This window comes from Carlito syrichta, unplaced genomic scaffold (genome assembly GCF_000164805.1).
Source record: "Carlito syrichta isolate Samal-C Ts95f unplaced genomic scaffold, Tarsius_syrichta-2.0.1 Scaffold121953, whole genome shotgun sequence".
Classification (NCBI taxonomy): Eukaryota; Metazoa; Chordata; class Mammalia; order Primates; family Tarsiidae; genus Carlito; species Carlito syrichta.
Genome location: NW_007066049.1, coordinates 516,750 through 540,340, shown reverse-complemented (window position 1 = coordinate 540,340; position 23,591 = coordinate 516,750).

Below are 23,591 nucleotides of genomic sequence, written 5' to 3'. Positions count from 1 at the left end.
AAACATTATACTGAATTCTTTCAGAGAACTGGTAAGTATTTTCTGTGTTTATGAAGAACAATTTGAGGCTTAACTTTTTAATAATAAGAAAGAGCAAAAAGTGTAAAGAAAGAAAACACAAACTATGTGTTTTAAACTACTGGGAAACAGAAGTTTCCTATAAACATATCCAAAATAAGTTTAATTTTTGGGAGATAGTGATCCTAATTATCAAGTAATAAAAGATCCATAGTACATCATGCAAGGGTACAAATTACAAATGGCTGAAAGAAGCACAAAATGCCAACAAAGAAGAGAGAGAGAGAGAGAGAGAGAACAAACAGCAAAATAAAAGAGAAATTTTGAGTCATTAACTTTTCTTATACTTGTTTTTATTGTAATTGGAAGATGATATTTACATGAATTGGGGAGGTGTTTCACACTTAAATTTTCTTAACTCTTAACAATCCAGAAACTCCTGGAAACAAACTGAACAATTTTTTTAAAATTTCTGCTTTTCATAGTTTACGTACTTGAAGAGAAAATTTATAGAGGGGTATACTTTACTTACCAGTAAATACACTACTAAAAACTAAAAATAAAACACATATTTACTTTTATGAGTTCCTGACAGTAAAATTGAAATTTACAATATTTATGACATGAAAGTATTTATTACTGCAAACTTTCTATATTATATGTGAATGGGTAGAGTATTACCAGGAATTACAGATATATACTATAAATTCTAAAGCAAACAATACAAATAGCAAAGTGAAATGTTATAGCTAATAATTCAACAATGGATATAAAAATACTCAATCAAAAACAAAGCTGAAAAGAAGAAAAGTGAACAAGTGGGAAAATAGATTACAAACAGCAAGATAATAAATTTAAACTTAAAGTTATAAGCAATCATATTAGATGTAAATGGCCTCAACATCCTGATTTTTAAAAGGCAGAGATTTTCATAACAAATTAAAAGCAATGCTCAACTAATATGCTGCCCACAGGAAATGTACTTTAAATATAAAGACATAGATAGCTTAAAAGTGAAAACACAGAAAAAATATACTAGCATTATTTAAAGATAGCCAGTATGCACAAAGCAGACTTAAGAGTAAAAAAATATATCTAGAAATAAGAAGGGCCATTTCAGAATGATATATTGATCAAGAAAACATAGCAATCCTAAACACTTATGCACCAACTAATAGAGCTGCAAAATACATAAAGTAAAAATTAATAGGACTTCATGAAAACAGAAAATCAAGGGTATAGAAGATTTTAGCAACATAATCAACTAACGATATAACTTACATTAAGGGACACTTTACTCAATGACAGCAGAATATACATTTTTCAAATGTGCCTGGAACATATACAAAGAGAGACCATATTTTGAGTCATAAAACATGTCTCAAATTACAAAAAAAGTTTAATTTATGCAAAGTATGTTCTCTGATTACAATGGGATTAAATTAAAATTAACAAAAAGACCTTTGAAAATTCTTCAAATATTTAAAAATTAATTTCCACACTTCAATATAACCCGTGGGTCAAAGAAGAATAAAATGAATAATTAGAAGCAATTTTGAATTGAATAAAAATGAAATTACAATATACCAAGAGGTGTGGAATGCCAAAAATGAGGTACTTTTAGGAATATTTAAGGCAGAAAATTCTCATTAAAATTTTTAAAATGTCTTAAGACAAGGATCAGTTTCCCCTTAAAAAAAAAAGAAGAAAAAAAGCTAAACAAACTGAAAAAAGAAGAAAATATATAAACCAGAAATAGATGAATTAAACAGAAACCAGAAAAAATAGAAAAAAATTAGTGCAACCAATGTTTGTTTCTTTGATGAATAGATTAATTCATCTGTATTTAAATACATAAAAGTAAAAAACTTCTAGCCTGATTGATTTCCCCCCAAAGTTTAAGAATATTAGAAATGAGATATGACATCATTACAGATTCTACAGATAATAAAAAGATAATAATAATATATTTTAATAGCATTATTTCTATAAATTAAACTTTTTTTCAATCTTCTAAGGAATGGATAATTTGAATACTATAGACACTCTTCCAGCAAATGGTAAAGGAAAGACTATTTTTGAACTTAATCTATGTGTCCAACATTAGTCAGACACTACAAACAGAAAAAAATATGAAAGAAAAGAACCAAAGACTAGTATAACTTTCAGGAACATAAACCCAAATACTGGAAATAAAATTATAGCAAATGAAATCCAGCACCACATTAAAGCTTAATAGACTATGACTGTGTGATAATTAATTTTATGTATCAACCTCACTGTGTCATGGTGGTCTATTATTCTGAATGTTTTTGTGAAGATATTTTTGGAAAAGATTACCTTTTAAACTGGGAAACTGATTAAAGCAAATTGCCCTTTTAATGTAGGTGGGTCTAATCTAATCAGGTCTAAATAAAATGAAAAAGGTTTGCCTTTTCCTGAGTTAGAGAGAATTCCTCCTGATCTTCCAACTTGGACATTGACTTCTTGCTGGCCTTTGCACTAAAAATGAAACATTAGATTTTCCTTGTTCTCCAGCCTGACATCTTTGTTTTTTTTATTGCTGCCCATTTTAATGTGAAAATATTAAATTGTATTATAAATATTTACATATTATAAATAATGAAATGCAATTACAAACAATTTTAATGCAAAATAATGATAAAACACCTTATCCTTTGTTGTAGACCCTGTATCATACTGCCTTATGCTTTGCTAACTCAACAGAAATTGCTGTGCACTTTGATGATGTTTTATATTATGGTTCTTTCAGACCCCTACGTAGGAATAGTTTAAAATGGCATGTGCAAAAACTGCTTCTTGTTCCCTAATAGTCATTCTCCCTTTCTTTTTCTAATAGAAACTTCATCATTTAAGTGACAATGACTGCTCAGCTTCATTTTTCCCGTCTCCCTTTCAGCTAGAATTGAGTGTTGGAGTAAGTTCAGGCCAAGGGGATATGAGAAACAGCCAATCCTGCAGTTTTTGCATTGTGTCCTTACACAGAAGCTTCTAGTTAGCTATTATGGTTCTTATTTTCCTTATTATCTATACTTTTCAGCCTGACATCTTTAAGACTGGAAATATACCAACAGCTCTCTTAGGTTTCCAGTTTTCTGAATCACCTTGTATAGTATGCAACTTGTCAGCCTCCATGTGAGCCAAACCTTAAAACAAGTATCTTTCTAAATACACATAGACATCCTACCAGTTCTGTTACTCCAAAGAGCCCTAAAACAATGACCAATGCATAGGGTTTATCCCATGAGTGTAAGTGTAAGGTTAACTAAAATTTTTAGTCAATCAAATTTATCATTTAATAAAATGCACATGTATTATATATAAATGTGTGTATACATACATTCCAAATAAAAACTCTCAGCAAATTAAAAATAGAGAATAAATTCCTCAACATGATAAAGAGTATCTATAAAAAAAAAACAAAGCCTATAACTAACAGTATACTACTTAATGAAAGGCTGAATGCTTTCTGAAGTTCAGAAAAAATACAGGATGTCTAGTGTCAGTACTTAATATTGGAAATTTTATACAATAAAAAGAAACTGAAAACTTTCAAATTAGTAATGAAGTAACACTATATATATTCGTAGATAATAGTATTGTCTATGTAGGAAATTCAATGGAATAAGCAAAAAGATACTAGAACAAACATGTGATTTTAGGATACAAAATGTGAGTTTAGTATGTAGGGTAAAAGATAAATATTAAAAAATTCAATTGAAAGTTTATATACTGGTAAGTAACTACCAGACTCTGAAATGTAAAAACAATTAAAAGCAGTATCATTAAAAATAGCATAAAAAGATAAAATATTTAAGGATAATACTGATATGTGTAAGATCTGTATACTAAAACTATAAAATTAAACAATACTTAAGTAAATGGAGAAATATACTATGTTTATCATTTAAACAACTCAATATTTTAAAGATTTTAATTCTTCTTAAATTAATCTATAGATTTAAACTAATCCTTACCAATTTCATCAGAACTCTTTGTAGAATTTATTTACATGCAAAAGATCTCGAATAGTTAAAACAATTTTGGAAAAAAACCAATGAAGTTGATACCCTAATAATATCTGGCTTTATAGTTTGTTATAAACCTATAATAATAAATACTTAGTTTTAGCAAAAGAGAATGGTAGACCAATGGCACAAAATAGAGATATACATATATATGAACAGCTACTTTTCTACAATGCAATAAAGCTAATTTAAATAAAGGTAATTTTCTCAGAATGGTACTGGAATAATTGAATATTCATATACATACTTGAGCTAAGAATTGTCTGTGTGTAGAGTTTGAGATGGGATCTTAGACATGGATAGTTTGATCCCTCCTCTTTGGTCCTTTTCTCTTAAGCCAGCGCCCATGGAAAACATGCTTTGTACTGTGCTTCCTTATCCATGCACTGCATTTAGTAGATGCCCAGCCTTACCTGGGAGGTTTGAGGTAGTGTAACGCTGCCTGTGGCTGAATGAGTAAATGTAATTCTATCATTCAGTATTAAGAAATCCATTTTTAGTGTAAGTGTAAGACCTATCTTCTAATCTAGCTCTGTGTGTGTGTGTGTGTGTGTGTGTGTGTGTATGTGTGTGTGTGTGTGCGCGCGTGAGATTTTACTGTATACTTTCTCCCTTATACTGTTGTGTCTCAGGACACATGACCCTAAAATATAACTGCAGGACACGAGAATACACCACTAAAAATTAATTTCTTTGGCATATTGATTATTTCAAGCTGATTTTTGGAGAAACTGCAGATATAGGAGTAGCTCTGAAAAGCTGCCCTTTTGTAAAATTAATTTTCATTTATTAAAAAATAATTAGTAAAGGTATCTATATCAGAAAGACAGCCTTTTTTAGACAACTTTTATCACCTTTGTGACTTTTATCTGCACAACAGGGCAACATTTACTCAGTATTCCTTACTTTCCCTCATACTCCCATATACTGTCACCAACTCCTACCTTCCAGAAGTCCCAAGCACTTATTTATTTCTGTAGAGCAACATGCTGTATAAATTTTGATCATCTGACTCCTCATTGAATGCCGTATTTTTGTGGAACTCCTGTGCATAAGTACATAGTTAAAATTGTTTTTCTCTTGTTAATCTGTCTTAAATCAACTTAATCCATAATCTCGTCAAAGAACCTAGAAGGGTAAAGAAAAGGCACTTTTTCCTTCCCTACAATACCATTACTTACATTTTAATATAGTTTTGTTTTTTCACTATGTATCTATATGTTTGTTTGTTTGTCTGTCTTTTTTGTTGTTTTGGGTTTTTTATTTTTTTTCTTTTAGTTGAAGTCTCACTCCATCATCCAGGCTGGAGTGCAGTGGCACACTCACTGCCATCCCAGCATCCATATGCTGGGCTCCAGCGACCCTTCCGCCTCAGCCTTCCAAGTAGCCAAAACTGCAGGCGCACTTGCATGCCTGGCTAATTTTTTATCTAGTGTAGAGAGGAGGTCTCACTGAGTTGCCCGGGCTGGTCCTGACTACGCTGTCTCAGGCCATGCATTTGCACCCTGGCCTCCCAAAGTGCTGGCATTACAGGCAGAGCTACTGAACCTGGCCTCAATATGTTTTAATGGTTATTTCTCCTTTTAATTTTATAAATTACAGCCTATGTTCTATGTAGTTTTTTTGTTTTGTTTTGTTTTGTTGAGTTGGAGTCTCACTCTGTCGTCCAGACTGGAGTGCAGTGGCCGCTCTCGGCAACCGCAGGCTCGACCTGCTGGACTCCGGCGATCCTTCCGCCTCAGCCTTCCAAGTAGCTAGGACTACAGGCGTGCACTACCATGCCCGGCTGATTTTTTTGATTTATTGTAGAGATGAGGTCTCTCCAAGTTGCCCAGGCGGGTCTTGAACCCTCAGGCTCAGGCAATCCACTCACCTCAGCCTCCCAAAGGCGTGGGATTATAGGCTGAGCCACCGAGCCTGGCTGTTCTATGTAGTTTTTTGCAACATGTTTTTTTCTCTGAATATTATATTGATAAGACACAGCCATGCTTTTGAATGTTGTTGTAGTTGGACTCCTGTAAAATGTTTCACTCAGTGACAATACTATAGTTAGTTTTATTCACACTTATGAATGGACATGTGTTTCTCCCTTCCAATAGAGCAGTCACTGTTAACATATGTTCCTGCTAACAGTATAGATACTGGTATTCTTTTACACATTTCAGGGAATATATAAGCAATAATTATTTTGGTATATGTACCTTAGGATGGAATTGGTAAATTCTGAGATATGACAGTATAGCAAATTATGTCAAAGTAATGGTATCAATTTACATCTCCACTGATAATACATAAAAAACTAAAATTTCACATATATTTTTCAACACTGAGTATTGTCAGACAGTCTAACATTTAATCTTAAATGGGTAAAAATAGTGGCCTTGATTTACATTAATTTGATCACTAATGAATTATTTTCTTATTCTTATTGACTATTTATTTCCTTCTTTTGTGAGATGCCAGAGCATTTCATTAGCCCTTTTTAACAGATGTTTAAAATATTTAAAAATAAACAATAAAAAGATATGAAAATCCTTAAAAATGGATTATGATTAGTATGATGAGCAGCTGAGAACAAAATAGACACTCAATAAACATTCTTATAATTAAACCATATTGAAAACATAAAAATAAAAAAATTCATACTTTTACATTTATGGGCACATATTATATTCAAGTTGCTCCCTTAAGTATATTTTGCAAAGATTTATATCCATGTAACAAATACACGCTATGGTATAGAGTGCTAAATAGCAACAGTGGAAAAGTAAGGGACCATTGCAAGTGCTATAAATACATAATCCTACATTACAATAGTTCATGAAAACTAGAGATTTCAAGGGTTATTTGGCTTTTGAAAACTCTAAAGATATTAAGATTTTATGAAAAAAAATCTCCTCTTCTATTTCTAACCTTTTCACAAATTCTATATCTTTTAGGGGAAAAATAATTTAATGGAATTTTATTAGCCCAAAGTGGATTAAATATATAGAAAATGTGAATCTTTAACAATAGTTCCCAAAGAATGACACTTTTCCACAAAATAAAACCACCATATGCCTTACATAAAATATATATTTTACATAAATATATGTGGGTTTGTTATAAAACTTTCTTCCTTAATACAAATAGCCATCTTAACTTTAAGGCAAATACAAATATAGTTTGGAAGTTGCATTTTAACATAAGGATATAAAACACTACCAAGTCATAGCAACTAGATTTATTCTAGTGCATATGATTCAAGTGTGGTGAATTCCAAGCTTGTCCTGCCATGAGATATCTCTTTGGGGCATAGCTAGTTGGCAAGGTAGCAGGACAGATTGTGATGCTGAAATATTCAAGGTCAGACAATTCTTTTGAAATTTTCATTCTGTACATATCCATCTCTGATACCCTATAAAAAAAGGTAAAATAAGCACATCTGTTCTAAAGTAATTTCACATAGTGATATCCTACTTAACTGTCAAAACAGCTCTGATAGTAGCAAATTATTATTCCCATTTTAGAGATGAAGAAACCAAAGGTCAGAGACAGTAAGATTTTAGTGTAAATTTTACTGTAAAAAGTGAATGTTAAAAATAGCCTGATAACCATGCTTTCCCTCCAAGAAAAAAAAATACCCCTCGATATGAGCTATGACAAATACACAAGTTACTGCAGTACCAGACAGAAAAATAACTGCCATTGGAAAGGTAAGATGGGGGGTGTGAATAGAAAAGACTCCATAGAGACAGATTTCACTGAATGTTAGAGGATTAGAACAGAGGGATTAAATTAGCATGAACATCTCTAAGTGCCAGAAAAGCATGAGATTGTTCTATTTATTTATTTTCATTTTTATTTTCTTACAAGGATCACTCATTTTTGCAGTAATTAGTTTACATTTAGGGGCAACAATCGGGATAAGATTCAAAAGATAGTTTGGAGGTGAAATTGTACAGGATCATGCATGCTCGCACTAGTGAGTTTATGCTTTATTTGGGAAGCTGTTAAGTTAAAGGGCTGATGTACTTAGAGATATTCTTTTTTTGCTTGTTTGTTTTGTTTTGTTTGTTTTTGTTTTTTTTTTTTTGAGTTGGAGTCTCACTCTGTCGCCCAGACTGGAGTGCAGTGGCCGCTCCCGGCCACCGCAGCCTCGACCTGCTGGGCTCCGGCGATCCTTCCGCCTCAGCCTTCCAAGTAGCCGGAATTACTGGCATGCGCTACCACGCCCAGCTGATTTTTTGATTTATTGTAGAGATGAGGTCTCCCTGCCCAGGCGGGCCTCGAACCCGCGGGCTCAGGCAATTCACTCACCTCAGCCTCCCAAAGGCGCGGGATTACAGGCTGAGCCACCGAGCCCAGTTTGAGATATTCTTTAACAAAGTGAATCTGTCTCCAGTGAGATGAATGGATTGAACAGGGAGTACTAGTTAAAACGAAGGACATCAGATAGTTATTGGAACTGTAACCAAGATTCCTACTTTGAAACATATTTTTTTATCGCCCACCCAGTTTTTTAAACCTTTATCTGTTTCTCTTTCCTTGTTCCTTCTCCTTTCTTCTGTAGTCTTCCTGAGACCATGTTCTTGCAAACAAATGCATACTTATCTGATGATATGCTTGCTGGAGAATTCCAGAGGCTAATCTTGGAACAAGCAGGAATGGAGTCTTAACTGCAGTACCCTCCTGCCTAGCAGGGACCATGAGAGGGGCAATCCATAATCTAACCGCAGTCAAGATAACACCAGCCAGACCTCCGGAGGACCATCACCCACACATGATAAGCCTTTGGAACAAGAACAAAAGATCTGCACCTGTGATACTTCCATGTTTCCCACACCAAGTTTTCCTACAAAATCCCTTCAAGTCAGCTGAAAATCTATAGGTGGCTTCTGCCACTTTAGTCCATTATCTCCTCAGGGTGCCACCTCTTGAATAAAATGTATTTTTCCTGCCACCAATTCTCCTTTCTTGAGTTTGGCTTTCGAGGAACAAATAACTGGACCTGGGCGAGGTTGAGAACTATCTAACCTAGAGGAAACAGTCCTAGAAGAAATAGAATATAATAGAAGAAATTTACTACAGTGGGGTAAACTGAGGTGAGAGAGCCACAGAGGAAAATTGATGAGACATTGTAACAGGTGTGGGTGTAGGGGTGCTAATGCAGTTTCCAAAGATCCTTTCATAAATTGAAGTTTTATGATTCGGAGAATAGTGATGATGCTGTCATGAATTAGAAATTCTGGAGAAATGGTTGATTCACCATATTCATTTGGAATTACTAGCAGGTTGGTAAGGCCTCAAACTGTTTAAATTTTAATATTTATTTGGACTTCAGAAATAGATCCGGTTCATGCCAGCACAATCCCTCACATACAGTAGGAACTCAGTAGATTGCTAGTGATAAATGAGTAACCAGTAAACCAAAATAATGGTCAGGAACTTCTTTAAAAATTTAGTTGCTATAAGAGTATTATAGTTATATCTTGCCTTTTTACTTCTCAAAAGCTCTCATGCTGGTTCTTGGAAAGGAAGTTAGAGTGCAGAATTTGTATTTAGGGTCCAGATTTTTATGCCTTCTTCTTTTTGCTTTATTCTTTAGACTGTATAGGGATACAGAAAAAAATAAGTAGGACACTGAAAAACTTACATTTAATTGTAAGCTCCATGAAACAAAAGTGTCCTCAGAATCGTAAAAAACAATGAATAATGTAAAGCATAAAATAGGTAAACATCTAGAGAATTTTATGCAAATATTAAAATAAATGTCAAATGTTAACATTTTGTCAGGAAGGAATGCTGTACTCAGCAGTCAAATATTAGGATATTAATTGATTGAATAAAATAAGATCAAGTTTTTTAGGATGTTTCCCCAACTTTCTTTACTACAACAATATACTTAAGCCTTCTTACATAGTTTTTCATTTTTAATACATTATCATCGTGTTTAATTACTAAGATTTTTGGAAAATTATTCAGCATTTTAGGTTCAAAACTACCCAGTAGTGTGTGTATTTTGCATAGAAAATTACCATGTGAGAGAACACAATTTAATCTAGCATATATGCTAGATTAATGCTTAAAAGGGGGTAAAAACTTTCTCTTAATCTTTTCAGTTCTTTCATTTGATAAAATAAGTAGGCGTACTAGCTTAGCTAAATATGTTTTAGAGAGAGAGTTCTGCAGGTGAAGTGACAAAAGCTTTCTGGGTGCTTTATTGTGTATTATTTTCTTTATATCTAAGAGGATTCTAGCATTTATCCAAAATAGTATTTCCCTTTTAGGTGTGTATTATAACACAGCGGAGAAAAGATGGCATTTCCAGACAAGTCTTTCATCCTGTGACAGCTGAATTATTCTTTTCCAAATATGCTAAAACAACAGATTTTCATTTTGTTCAAGGTCTTACATCATCGTTAAAAACCCTTTTGGAATTTTTTCCAGTCATCAAAAATGTGGAACTAGAAGAGAAAATAAACACTGAGGTACCAATATCACACCATCTCTAAGACAGCATTCAAACCTTTGAAAAAGCATGTGCAATTACAGAGAACCTTCTCACTGTAAACAGCAAAGCCAAGGTCTTACAAATAAATGGAGTAGGCAGCTTATGGGATGTGATTAGAGGGGCAAGTCAGATGCTCCTATCTAAAAATATCTCTGTGCCTGCTACCTTTAGAATTCATTCCTCTGTGTCTTGGAGGCTTTTTTGATCGGCAAGAGACCCCCTTAAAATGTAAATACTCCTGGGAGATGCAGAGCCTTAATCTTTTATCAACTATCATCTTAGTAGACTAGTTGGAATGAAACAAGAAATAGAATAGAGGTTTGGGAAAATGAGTAGAGAAACAAGATAAAGGGGAAAGGGATACTGCAAGGAGAGAGAAGACCATGAAATAGTTACTTATATATTTCACAATTTTGCCTGACACCAGTTCTGTGTAAATGGGGTAAATATATAAAATAAAGAAAAGAGACACAGAAAGACTTTAATAGTCAGAATTAAAATTCCACTGAAGCGACTTTCAACAATTTTAATTTAGCAGAAGACTCTAGTGGTAGAAGACATTTTGGGGGCTCTTTGGAGGCCTAAGATCTATATTAATTAACTCCATTTACTTTTAGGTGATGATCAGAACATTAGTTATCTCCGCAGACAAGATTATCTCATCAAATGGAAAAGAATACTGCCCATCAAAAGATCTTTGTAAATAGTAAATTAAGTAATGTACATGTACATGGTGGCAAAAAAAAAAAAAAGAAAAAACAACAACCCCGTCTATATTAAAGCAAAGTCAGATTCAGTCATCTTTTAAGAATGGTTGTATATGCTCCAATTTGATCTACCAAATTCCCTCAGAAGTTGGTGATTCTCTTTCCTGTGTCTGTGACATCATACAGCAAGGGGGTGCAATCAGATCGGATATTTGAATCCAGAATCTGTCACTTAATAGCTGTAAGATTTGCAGCTGTGAGATTTATTCAGCCTTTTAGAAATGTTAATTTCCTCATCTACAAAATCGGTATTGTTATGCTATGCTATGCAGAAATCTTTTAAAAATCTGAGATAATTTATGTAAAGTATCACAGATTGAGAAACATTGCAACTTTTCCATAAAGGATATTTATCTATAATTTTTTTAATCTAAGTATTCTTAGTTAAGTGAAAATGTAAGCTTTTGTTCTGAGAAAATATTGGGGTTTTTTTGTATATTAGGTCATAGCACATATTAGGATAAATAAAATATTGTCCTTTTATTGTTTACTAATCATAAGGGGAAGAATTTTTAAAAAATAAGACAGGTGACCATGGGTATCTATACACAGAAAATGCTTTCCTAGAAAACATCAACTCAGCAGCACTGCTAGGACCTTGACAAGGCAAATAAGCATTCTGGACAGGTGATCATGTGGACTTTTTAAAATGATTAAAACCATGTGAAGAGCTTAAAATTGTCTACTTAACAACAAATAGCTCTGCTTCCACAAGCTATCTATCCATCCATCTGTCATATGGCATGAGACAGGTTTTCCCATTGTGTATTTATTTTTTCTTATTACTAAGGACAGCTGGTTGAATGTGAATTTTCTATCAGATACACTTAACCCTTGACTTGTAAGCAAGGAAAATATTGAATTTTATCATTTTATTTATTTTTCTCAGTGTTTACTGGGTGAAATGTCTTCCACACTGCCCTGTTCCTTGGTTATCTGTAAAGCTATAATGCATGGTACAATGAACACTTAACTTACTCTGCAAGACCTCTAGTCCAGTGCCACATAAAAGTAGATTAACAACTGCTTAATAATAATGGAAGATTTGGGTTTAAGTATTCTCTTATCTCTCTTTTCACTGTTCAGTGCATCAGAAAGATATGTCATTTGCTTATGATGATGACAACAGGTAATATGAATGAGCTGAAGACACCCAGTGACACTCCCAAGTGTTTAGCATGAACAAAAATCTGCAGGAATGGCCTGGACAGAGAGGTGTCTCTGGAAGATGAGGAAGATGGAAAGTATTTCTCTGAGACATGATGGATTTTTTAAACATGAGCAAGCGTGAATACTGACATAATTGTACTCATAAATTCAAATGAGAATTACTCAACAGTCACAAAGAAAATTGTTATCAAAGATAACTCTTTTCAAATATGCAAGTTGAATGGTCATTTTGAATGCTGGAGGAGTGAACTAGAAGGAAGAGCAAAGATGGGTTGTGTGTGAGCAAAACGTTCTCACTGTACCCCTCACTGACTAATAGAATTAGTATCCATAAAGACACAGAAGTCAAAACACCAAAGCTAGGTCTCCCAACAAAAGCAGACAGAATTAATTGATGGTACTTCCAGACTTCCTTCTGTGAATTTTTGAGAGCAATTGTTTACAGAGGGTAGTTTGGAGGTTACAGATTCCTTTCCTGATAGGGACCTTAATTTCCTAATTCCTTTTTGTATGTAGATACAGTTTCTATCTTCTAAGCCCCTGCAGGAATCTAGCTGTTAAAAGAAAATTTCAAAGGAGAAGGTGAATTTGTATGTTAATCCCCTCCCTATAAAATAAACATGGGTATGTTGTAATTATTTCTCTCATCTGTTACTAGAGATGAATTTAACTAAAGTAGGGGTGAGCATCTGTGCTAAGGTAAGCAAGCTGGCTTTCCCAAGGGTCTAGTAACTCTGCAAGTTATTTCTCTGAATTTTGCTACATCTTCTACACATACATTCCGATATATGAACATCTATGGTTTATGCGTAGGCTAGTTTCTCCTTCATGAAATAGCAGGATGCTGACAGTGCACTGTAGGCAACAAACACTTTTCCAGCAAAAGCACAATGCATTGTGGATGGCACCTTGGGTAGTAATTGATACAAATTCTGTTTCTCTGTATTTATTGAGTGATGTTCGGTCTCCTGCCTCTACAGAAACACTGTTGTAATTATTCAAGCTGACATTCTCCACTACAGTGTTATTTGACAGCTTCACAGACATGTTTTAAAAATTAGTGTAAGATAATGATTTATTTCAAATACACGAAAGTACCTAGCATAACATAGGTACTCTAGAAATGAGTGTTTGTCTTTATATTCTATTTTTTTCTGATTCATCTTGTCCAGATAAATTCCTCATTATAACAGAGTGAAATAGTTCACCTTGAGGGTAAATAATGGTGTAAAGCCAAAGAAATGTAAGGTATTGAATGCAAGGTCACGGACTTCAGAGATAACAATTATATGCTATAACCTCCATTACATCTTGGCACTCATCCCCAATGCTGTTCATCACCCCTAATGGCAAACCCACCTGCAGCCCCCAGGGGACTTGCTCTGTATAAGTAACCAGGTGACTTTTTTGCCCAAGTATTCATCTTCCACTGACCAGATCAAACACCCAAACCCAGACCGCAGGGCAAAGGTCTCCACAACTAGTGAACAAGAAAAAAAAAAAAAGCACATACCACAAACTGATACTGTGCCTGTCACCTTCTCTGCCTTCTCCACGGGCCCTGAAGGCTACACCTCTTCTTTTGGCTCCTGGTTATGGAAAAATTCATGTTCCTGACCCATATTTAGTTTATCCTACCATTTCTATTTCATACATTTAACTTGTAAAATAGACTGTGATACTATTAGTTAATGTAATAAAAACATGTGAAATAAAATATTCCTACAGTTAAAAAATCAGGAGTACAAAAATAGGTCACCAGACTTATGATTTCTAAGAAAAATATTCAAACTAGAACATGTATGCACAAATGTACATATATAAACACATGCTCTAGGCACTAGTCCATGCAAAGTTCCACTCATAGAGAATAATCTTCCATATGTGAGAATAGTTTTAAAAATTTCAAAATAAAAAACTTTAACAATGAAACCATATGCCAGAATATTATAATTATGTACTACACGCTCTCAAGTCATTTATCTAGCAAAATTGGTTCAGCCTGCATCACCAGTGCCTACAACACCAGTAGACAGTACTTGTCTTCAAAAATACTTGCTGAATGATAGATGAAGAACCCACTTCTTTTAGCCACAAGGTTAGTCATTGCAACATTTATTTTATGTCATATATATACATACACACATAAACCTGTTACAAAAAATTTTTGGCAAGTATTCTAGCGTACAGACTTCTTTTTGCAAAATACTACAGGTGATTTCTAACTGCCTCAATGTCTTCCCTTCTTTCCTATTTTCCTACCCTTTCTTCGTTACAAGTCTATCCACACTCTGGACCCATTCACCCTGGTGGTTGGTTTTCTTTTCTTTTTTGAGTCTCACTCTGTCTCCCAGACTGGAGTGCAGTGGCGGCTCCCAGCCACCGCGGCCTCGACCTGCTGGGCTCCGGCGATCCTTCTGCCTCAGCCTTCCAAGTAACTAGAACTACAGGCGTCACTACTACGCCCGGCTAATTTTTGATTTATTGTAGAGATGAGGTCTCGCCAAGTTACCCAGGTGGGTCTCGAACCCGCGGGCTCAGGCAATCCACTCACCTCAGTCTCCCAAAGCACAGGATTACAGGCTGAGCCACTGAGCCCAGCTGGTGGTTGGTTTTAGGTTAAGTCTTTGTTTCTCCTCATTTACTACTTCACTCCCCTTACCAACAAACACAGCTTGTGGTATATGCTTGAAATGACTTTCTTTACAGCAATTGTACCTAGTATATCTAGTATATGTATTTTCTCCTCAGGTTCAGAATTCTACTGAGTGAGCTTACATTAAATAAGGGCCATCAGAGAAGACCAAGAAAAACACACTCTATTTTCTGCAGAGATACTGGAAGACATAATAGTCATCTTTACTTCACCTTTCCCCTTTGCTTCTAACTGGTATATAGTAGCTCTGCAGTTCAGCAAACCAGCTACAATTTCAGGGACATGTGACAATAAGGATGCGTCACACTAGGCAGCTCAATTTGGCCAGGGCACAATATCACGTAAAGAAACCTCTGTTTAGGCAGGACAGAACAGTGGGGCTGGATAATAATGTCTACCAAGCATCAGGAGCTGTTGCAATCTTGAAATACACAATTATCTACTCTTCTTAATGTTCCTCAACTGCTGCTAGCCCATGCCTTATGACCCTATGACACTCATTCCTCTCTCTCTCTTTCTTCCTCTCCCTCCTTCTCTGTCTCTGTCTGTTGGTCTTGCTCTATGAATGTATACATATATACACACACACTATTTACACACATATAATGATACTTGTACATATTCTACTAATATAATTTTGGCAACAATCCTGCAGAATGAAAACTATTTTCTTCACTTGTCTATAACACTAGGATTCAGAGAGATTAAAGTCCTTTGCTAAAGATCTCACAAGTCCTTTACTAGTGATCTCAGAAACGGCAATTCAAACCTACACTCACTACTCTGTATTCACCACACTGCCTTCTACACATTTTTAACCTAAATTTTGGTTCAGGTTGAAGCTGGCAGAGTTGTTTCGACTTTGTTGCAAGAGCAGTATTAGCTAGCATGATCGCTTACATAACAAGGGTGCTGCAGTGTATCAGCAAAGGGAATTTGAGCTCCTCCCATAATTTCTTGAGTGATATCTCTGAGTTGTAGACTACTACAGATCCCAGTTCATGAACCCAACCCATGCTCTGGGCACTAAACATAACACTAAAAAGCACCCCCATCCCTCATAGACCAAAGACACTAGGATTATCAACCCCCATCCTAAATTTTCTTTTTCTCAACTTGAACATCCTAAACCACAACTTTGATTACCACCTATCCTAATTCAAGAGTTTGTCATTTGCTATGCAGCATCTCAATATCTGAAAGCTTTTACTGAGGTAAAGTCGTATGAATGAATAGAATTCTGAGAGAATTAAAGATTCTCTAGTAGAGTTTTTAAATCAATATATCAATCAATCAAATGTTGATCATCCAGCTCTATGTTAGAATTTCCAGTGATATTAAGCTCATTCTACTAAATAAATACTCAGTTTACTTATTAGAACATTAAAATTATTAGAACATTAAGGAATAATTATAAGATAAATATACAAATAAATAAAATCAGCTGAGATATGTCCCTCCAAAATGAATCCTTTGAAGCCAGAGTTATCGTGTCACTTTTTAAAAAAGGTTTATCAAGCACTATATATGCTTAAATGTAAGGTGTTATTTTTTCCAAAAACTAACCCTCAGAACAAAATGGATCACACTATCTTGAGCCTCTTAAGGGTTCCTTCATGTTATGAATTCTGTTTGAGGAATACAGACAGCCATTTGAGAACATAAATCAACTTTTATTTTGGTTGCTTAAAGACGTCAACCATTAACAAGAAATAACAAAGTACTTTAACAGTTTAATAATTAGAAGGGATGAACTAAAATTTGCAAGTGTTCTATAACTGAAAAAATACATTTTAATACTTACTTTAAAAATTCAAGGGAGAAATTGTACTTGTTGTGGCAATAAGAAATATACACCTCAGCCAGGCTCGGTGGCTCAGCCTGTAATCCCACACTTTGGGAGGCTGAGGTGAGTGGATTGCCTGAGCCCGCGGGTTTGAGACCTGCCTGGGCAACTTGGCGAGACCGCATCTCTATAATAAATCAAAAATTAGCCGGGCATGGTTGCGCACCCCTGTAGTTCCAGCTACTTGGAAGGCTGAGGCGGAAGGATCTCCGGAGCCCAGCAGGTAGAGGCTGTGGTGGCCAGGAGCAGCCACTGCACTCCAGTCTGGGTGACAGAGTGAGACTCCAACTCAAAAAAAAAAAAAAAAAAAAAAAGAAATATACACCTAAGGAAATTAACTAAAAGTGAATTGTTTCCTTTTGATGTTTAACAACAAAGGAGTCAGGCTTTGTCACACTTGCCCATTGAGTTGTCATATTGCTTTTCCCTACAACAGTGCCGGACTGCAAAATGGCATCTGCTGATTAAAGGAACAAATGAATATAAGGTTAATTCTGGTTTTTAAAAGAGATTTCTAGGAAGAACATCAACTTCAAAAAGTAGTTTCTCAGATAACTTGTAAATAGAGATAATGTGTTAACTGACCCCCAAGGTAACCTTAGTGATGACTGAGACACTGACAATGACAAGGCTTAAGTTAGATTTTTTTTTAAATGTAGATATAATGTGGTAGTGAGAAAGCAATAGTTGTAATTTCAACATTGCAAGTAGAAATTTGACTATTTGATATTTCTTAATATTTGTATATTCAGAAAAGCCATCATTATTTCCTATTCCATCCTACCCCCCCAAAAAAACCCCCAGAAATTTTAATAAACAGGAATTTATTTGAATTTATGAGGAATTTGAAGCTTTGGCTCGCAAGTTGTTTCCTTTTTAAAATGAATTTCCTTTCAGACTGAGGAGTTACTCACAAGCCTTGGTTTTGATTCATCCTAATATATAACATTAAAACGTAGCATCCAGAATTTAATGTAACAATGCTTTGTAGTTAGATACAGAATAGAGTGAGGTTTTTATCTCCCTTATTTTGGAAGCTGTGTGCTGACTAAAGTAGCTTAAAATTGCATTTTCACTTTGGCAGTCACAACACACTATTGACTAATATTGAGACTTCCCGCAGTTAAAATCCCAACATCTTTCTGACATGTGCTGATAAGTCACATAATCCTCCAGCCATACTTGTGCAGGTAGCTGCAATGAATCTTTTTTTTTACTTTTACGTTTGTCCAGCTTACAAGGCAGCCTTCTAATGGAGGACTACACCTCCAAGTTTCACATAATCTGCAAATGTGATACCTATTAGGAATCTATGACTTACTGAAGTTTTGATAGAGAAAGCCAATGAAGATGAATTGGTGGGGTATCATGAAAAACAGATCCTCTCCGACAAGAAGATCAATCAACATGTGAAATACATTAGAAAAGTTGTTATGGACGGAAATGAACATCCTAATGCCCATGCGGCATTTGGAAATGGAGCCTTTGGGAGATAATGATGTTTAGATGAGATCATGAAAGTGGGGCCACCAAGATGGAAGAGTGACTTTTTGAGAAGAGACCAGTGACCTTGCTGTCTCTCTCTCTCTCTCCCATGTGAGGACACAATTAGAAGGCAGCCATCTGTAAGTTAGAAAAAGAGTCCTCAGAACCGAACCATGCTAGTACTCTAATTTTGTATTTCCAGCTTCCAGAAATATGAGAAAATAAATGTTGTCTTTTAAGTGACCCCGTCTGTGGTATTTTGTTACGGTATCTTGAGCTAGCTAATATAAACGTAAAATACAAAGGAGTTATTAGTAAAACTTGATAGGCGTCATTACCATTTTCTTAATGAACTAAGATGACAAGATTGATTTTTAAAAAAGAAGCATTTTGTTTATATCACCAAACTGGAGGATTTTGGCTCCAAAAAATAAGGAGAAACATGACTGATGTTTAGAAGAGAATGAATTAGATATGAAGATAGGTTCAAGATTAAGAGACATCCCTGTTTGAAGGTAGAAGAAATAAAATCAATTAAACACATTAAAAACTGAACTTGATGGAGCAGACAATATGACCACAGAGAGCAACACATGGACATGAACGCTAATGACTGAGAGAATAATCCCAGAGATTGAGTACTGGAACTGGAATGTGTGAAGTTACAGTTATGATTTGGAGTGGATAAAAACATGAAATTCTATGACTAATTTTGCAGATAGGAACTAATAAACTCAAAGGAAGTAAACACTGCTCCTGATGACAAAGTACAGGGAGTAGCACTGATATAAACACGCTAGCTGCTCACCTTTTCATGATATATTTAAATTTTATGAAGCTGGAGATAAACTGAATGGAGAAAGATGAGGAATAGGTAGCAGAAACTTAAGGGGCCTTAATTTTATAACCATTCACTCTATATCAGTTCATATTTAAGGATGCATTTGTTTTCTCATGTCTTATAACATTACAAAATAATCTCTCCATTCATTTTTCTTCCCTTACAAGTACAACTAGGGCAGGCTATTCATTGATACAGTTTTTTTAAGTTTTTGTTCTTTTACTTTTGCATGAAATAAGCTAGATCATCTGAGAGCACTTCTATATTAGGCACAGAGCTTGCTGCTGTTTTTAAGCTAAGTCAAACATAAATAGGAGCTCTCCTCATTTCCATCGAAGTGTCACTCAGCTGAGTACCCACGCCAGCGAGGAGGTGGCTCTGCAGAGATTCGTCATGCTGTGTTTTATACTTAGATATTTTTTTCTCAGAAATAAAACTATTTAAATTTCCTATCTTATTTTCTGACTATAGTTTTTCTTTGAAAATGTGCCGTTGCCTCTATACTAAACTCAACCTTTAACTTTTCCTCTACTTTTAGCACTTGAGTTTTAAATGACTACTTACAAATATTCTAATCTGTGGCAAGTTAGTTCATAAAGTAAGAGCATATGTGGGTTAATATAATTTTGAATAACATTGTTACATCCTTAAGTTTACAAACTTTTCAAGAATTAGTCAAAAGATATTTTTAAATAGCATGATTAAAATCTCCAATTTTAAAATAGTATTCTTCATTTGACATGAAGCACAGCATTAGAGGTGACACAGCCTCTAAAAATTGTAAATGAATATGATAGCAGGCACAATAAAGGAAGTATGACTTTAAGATATAAGAAAATAACGTTCCATATAACTTTTTTTCTAAGGTGCCTCACAACTGTAAACCACCAGTGAGGATGTTATCTCACTAAGAAACTCTCAAAATAGTTGGCCAATTTCAAACTGTTCATAATTAGAAATATCAGTTGAGAAATTACTTAAGAACAGATATTCTTGTGACTTAGTAATTAGAATTTAAAAAATGGGTTAGTTCAGTCACTGAACCGCAATCAATGAACCAGAAATCAACACATTTTTTGAAATGTCTGAGACTCTATTTCAAAGTTTTTCATGGTTTCTGAACCCATTTAACTTACGGAGGACATTTATATCATTTCCTTAATGACTCAGTACTCTGAAACAGCATCTAACACACCAGAATACTTATTAAGGAGGAATTTTGACAGTAAGAAGAAAGTACAAAGTCTCAGAGAATTATCTGAAAGCTTTGTGAATTGACTTACATGTCATAAAGTTCAACCTTTACATTTTTTGCAACTGAACTGAAATCAAAACACCTCTGCTGACCTCACGTTCACTTAAAAATATATTAAGTTTCAAACAGAGCTTTTGATCACCAGCCAAAATTAGGTGTCATGTTCCATAAACATCTTGCAGAAGCAGTTTAAAAGAAAATAATCACAAAGAATGACTTTAATTTTTTAAAGTTACATGTAATTAAATATTTCTAACTAATGCCATGTCATTGGACCCCATGTGACTCATACTGCTTTGTTGACTACCATGTAAGTTACATATCTAGATTTATTTTATCTACTGTCTTTCCTGCAGTAATTTTGAAACTCTCATAAAAGATTTATGATGGAAATTCAATCACTACAAAGAATTTCAAGGGGCCACAGTAGGTTCATGGAAGGAGTTGTTCTTCTGTTAATTAAATTGAGCCCAAGAAATAATGAAGGTCACTCTCACATTATTATTTACTTCTCTGGATTTTATATGAAGTAGTAGTTAAGATTATAAGTAATTTTCCTTTAGAAACTATAATATTCTAGTCATTGAAGTTACAATTATTACTTAACAGAATTTATAGTTGGGCAGTTAAGAAAACAGAAGATAATTACAGGTTTGATGCACTGTATAGATTGAAAAAATATTTTTCGAAGGGGTACAAGATCACCAATGCAATTCTTTATAGGAACATTCAATTAACTTATTGAATTATAAAAATAGTGCTGATTTTATTTTTAAATTATCCAAAAGCACACATATCTATCTATGGCTAGCTTTGTTTCTATGGAAGGATAACCTGTTTAGACTATCAACTGGTAAAATAATCAAAACATTATACAATTGGTCATCTCTAAAAAGGAGCAGCTGTAAACAATTCGTTTAAATAGATGAAGATACACATACCTTTGTGTATTGAATCCTTTGTATATCTTCCACTTACTTCTTGAACTGATATGTACTGACTTTAACATGACTACAGTCCAAACATTTACCATTTCTATTTTTCTTCTAACAACCATACAATTTAAAATAGAACCAAAAAAGAAATAGCGCAATGCTTTTTTAAGCATATTCCAATACTCTATTGGCATTATTATTTTTAAAGGGGTGTCATAAAAATAATCAGCGAGCTCAGTTTTCTTCCTCTGCATGAGTGTTACACGGGGTTTATATTCCTGAACTAAGGTTTATTGGGCAGTGAGCACAATGATGACAAGAAACAAGTTACTTTCACATCAGCATTGTACCCACAACACCAGAAACATTGCCTGATGCTAAATAGTTACTGAGCTTACTAACAAAATAAATTGAATCCTTAAGAGGGACTTCAAAAGGAGGGATAGAAGCATATACACTTTTTTCAAAAATTAAGAAATATTGACAATAAGTTAAATTAGTGTAACTTAAAAATTTATTCAATGTAAAACTGCATAGCCAAAAAAATTTAATATTTTTGTTTGGCTAGTATTGAATTGAAGGGAAAAAGTAACATTTTTTTGAAGTTGATAAAAAGTGTTCATTATAAATCAAGATGTCCTTCAGTATTAAATATTGTAAAGCAAGTAATTACCTAATAATGCATTATGTCAAATTGGTTGCATTGGAGAAAGAAACCATGAAAAGGATCTTTGAGGAATAAGTCTGTTGATGGACTGATGAAGAGTTTTCATATTCTGAGTGAAGATATGTCATTCTCCTAGATGCACATTAAAGTAGACAGGGATCGTTAAGGTGCCTTCCCATGCTCCAGCAAAACTACAAAGCTGAATGAGTCAGAGCAGTTCCTTACGTACTACAAACACCAAAGAAAACCTCATCAGTTACTGGCATGTGCCCTTCAACAAGGATACCTTCTGAGAAATGTGTGGTTAGAAAATTGAGTCATTGTGTGAACATCATGGAGTGCACTTTACACAAACCTAGATGGGTTCGCCTTCTAAATACATGGGCTAGAAGGTATAAATTTTTGCTACTAGGCTACAAAACTGTACAGTTGGTTACTATACTGAATATTGTAGGCAATTTTAGCATAATGGTATTTGTGTAGCTAAATATAGAAACGGTAGAGTAAAAATACTGTATTCTATTCTATGGGATCACCTTTGTATACACAGTCCATCGTTCTTTGAAACATTATTCTGTGGAACATGGTGGTATAAGTAGATCTCATCTTTTAATAAAATACATGACTAAAAAATGATAGAAAAGGCAACATACAATAATCAAATATTGAATTATTGTGATATGAAGAGGTTCAATTTCCAGAGGAGTAAAATGCCATATAAATCCCAAAAATACTCATTGGCTCTTAAGTACAATCTCATTTCCGGAATTTCATATTTGCTATTGGGTTGATTTCCCTTTCATAATTGAATAGCCATGAGATGGATTCCAATGAAAATCTAATTAAATTTTTAAAAATCACTACCTCAATATATTTAATGATTCTCAAACTAAGTGCACTAAATTGATAAACTTTACTTTTTATGACTTCTTACTTTTTTAAAAGTGTTGACACTACTTTTTTAAAGTCAGCACTTATTTAAAAAATTGCCCTCCTTTTCTGATAATGCAGAGATGATGTGATATAATATTCAGTTATCTTACAAATACAATTGTTTTTTTGTTGTTGTTGTTTTCTTGTTTGTTTGTTTTTGAGCTGGAATCTCACTCTGTCACCCAGACTGGAGTGCAGTGGCATGCTCCCGGCCACTGCAGCCTCGACCTGCTGGGCTCTGGCAATCCTTCCACCTGAGCCTTCCAAGCAGCTGGAACTACAGGCACGTGCTAGCACACGTGGTTAGTTTTTTATTTATTGTAGAGACGAGGTCTCGCCAAGTTGCCTGGGCGGGTCTCAAACCCCTCAGGGTCAGGCAATCCACTTGTCTCGACCTCCCAAAGTGCTGGGATTAGGCTGAGTCACACAGCCTGGCCACATTTGTTGGGCAAAGGTAACAATGATAGAAGCAGCAG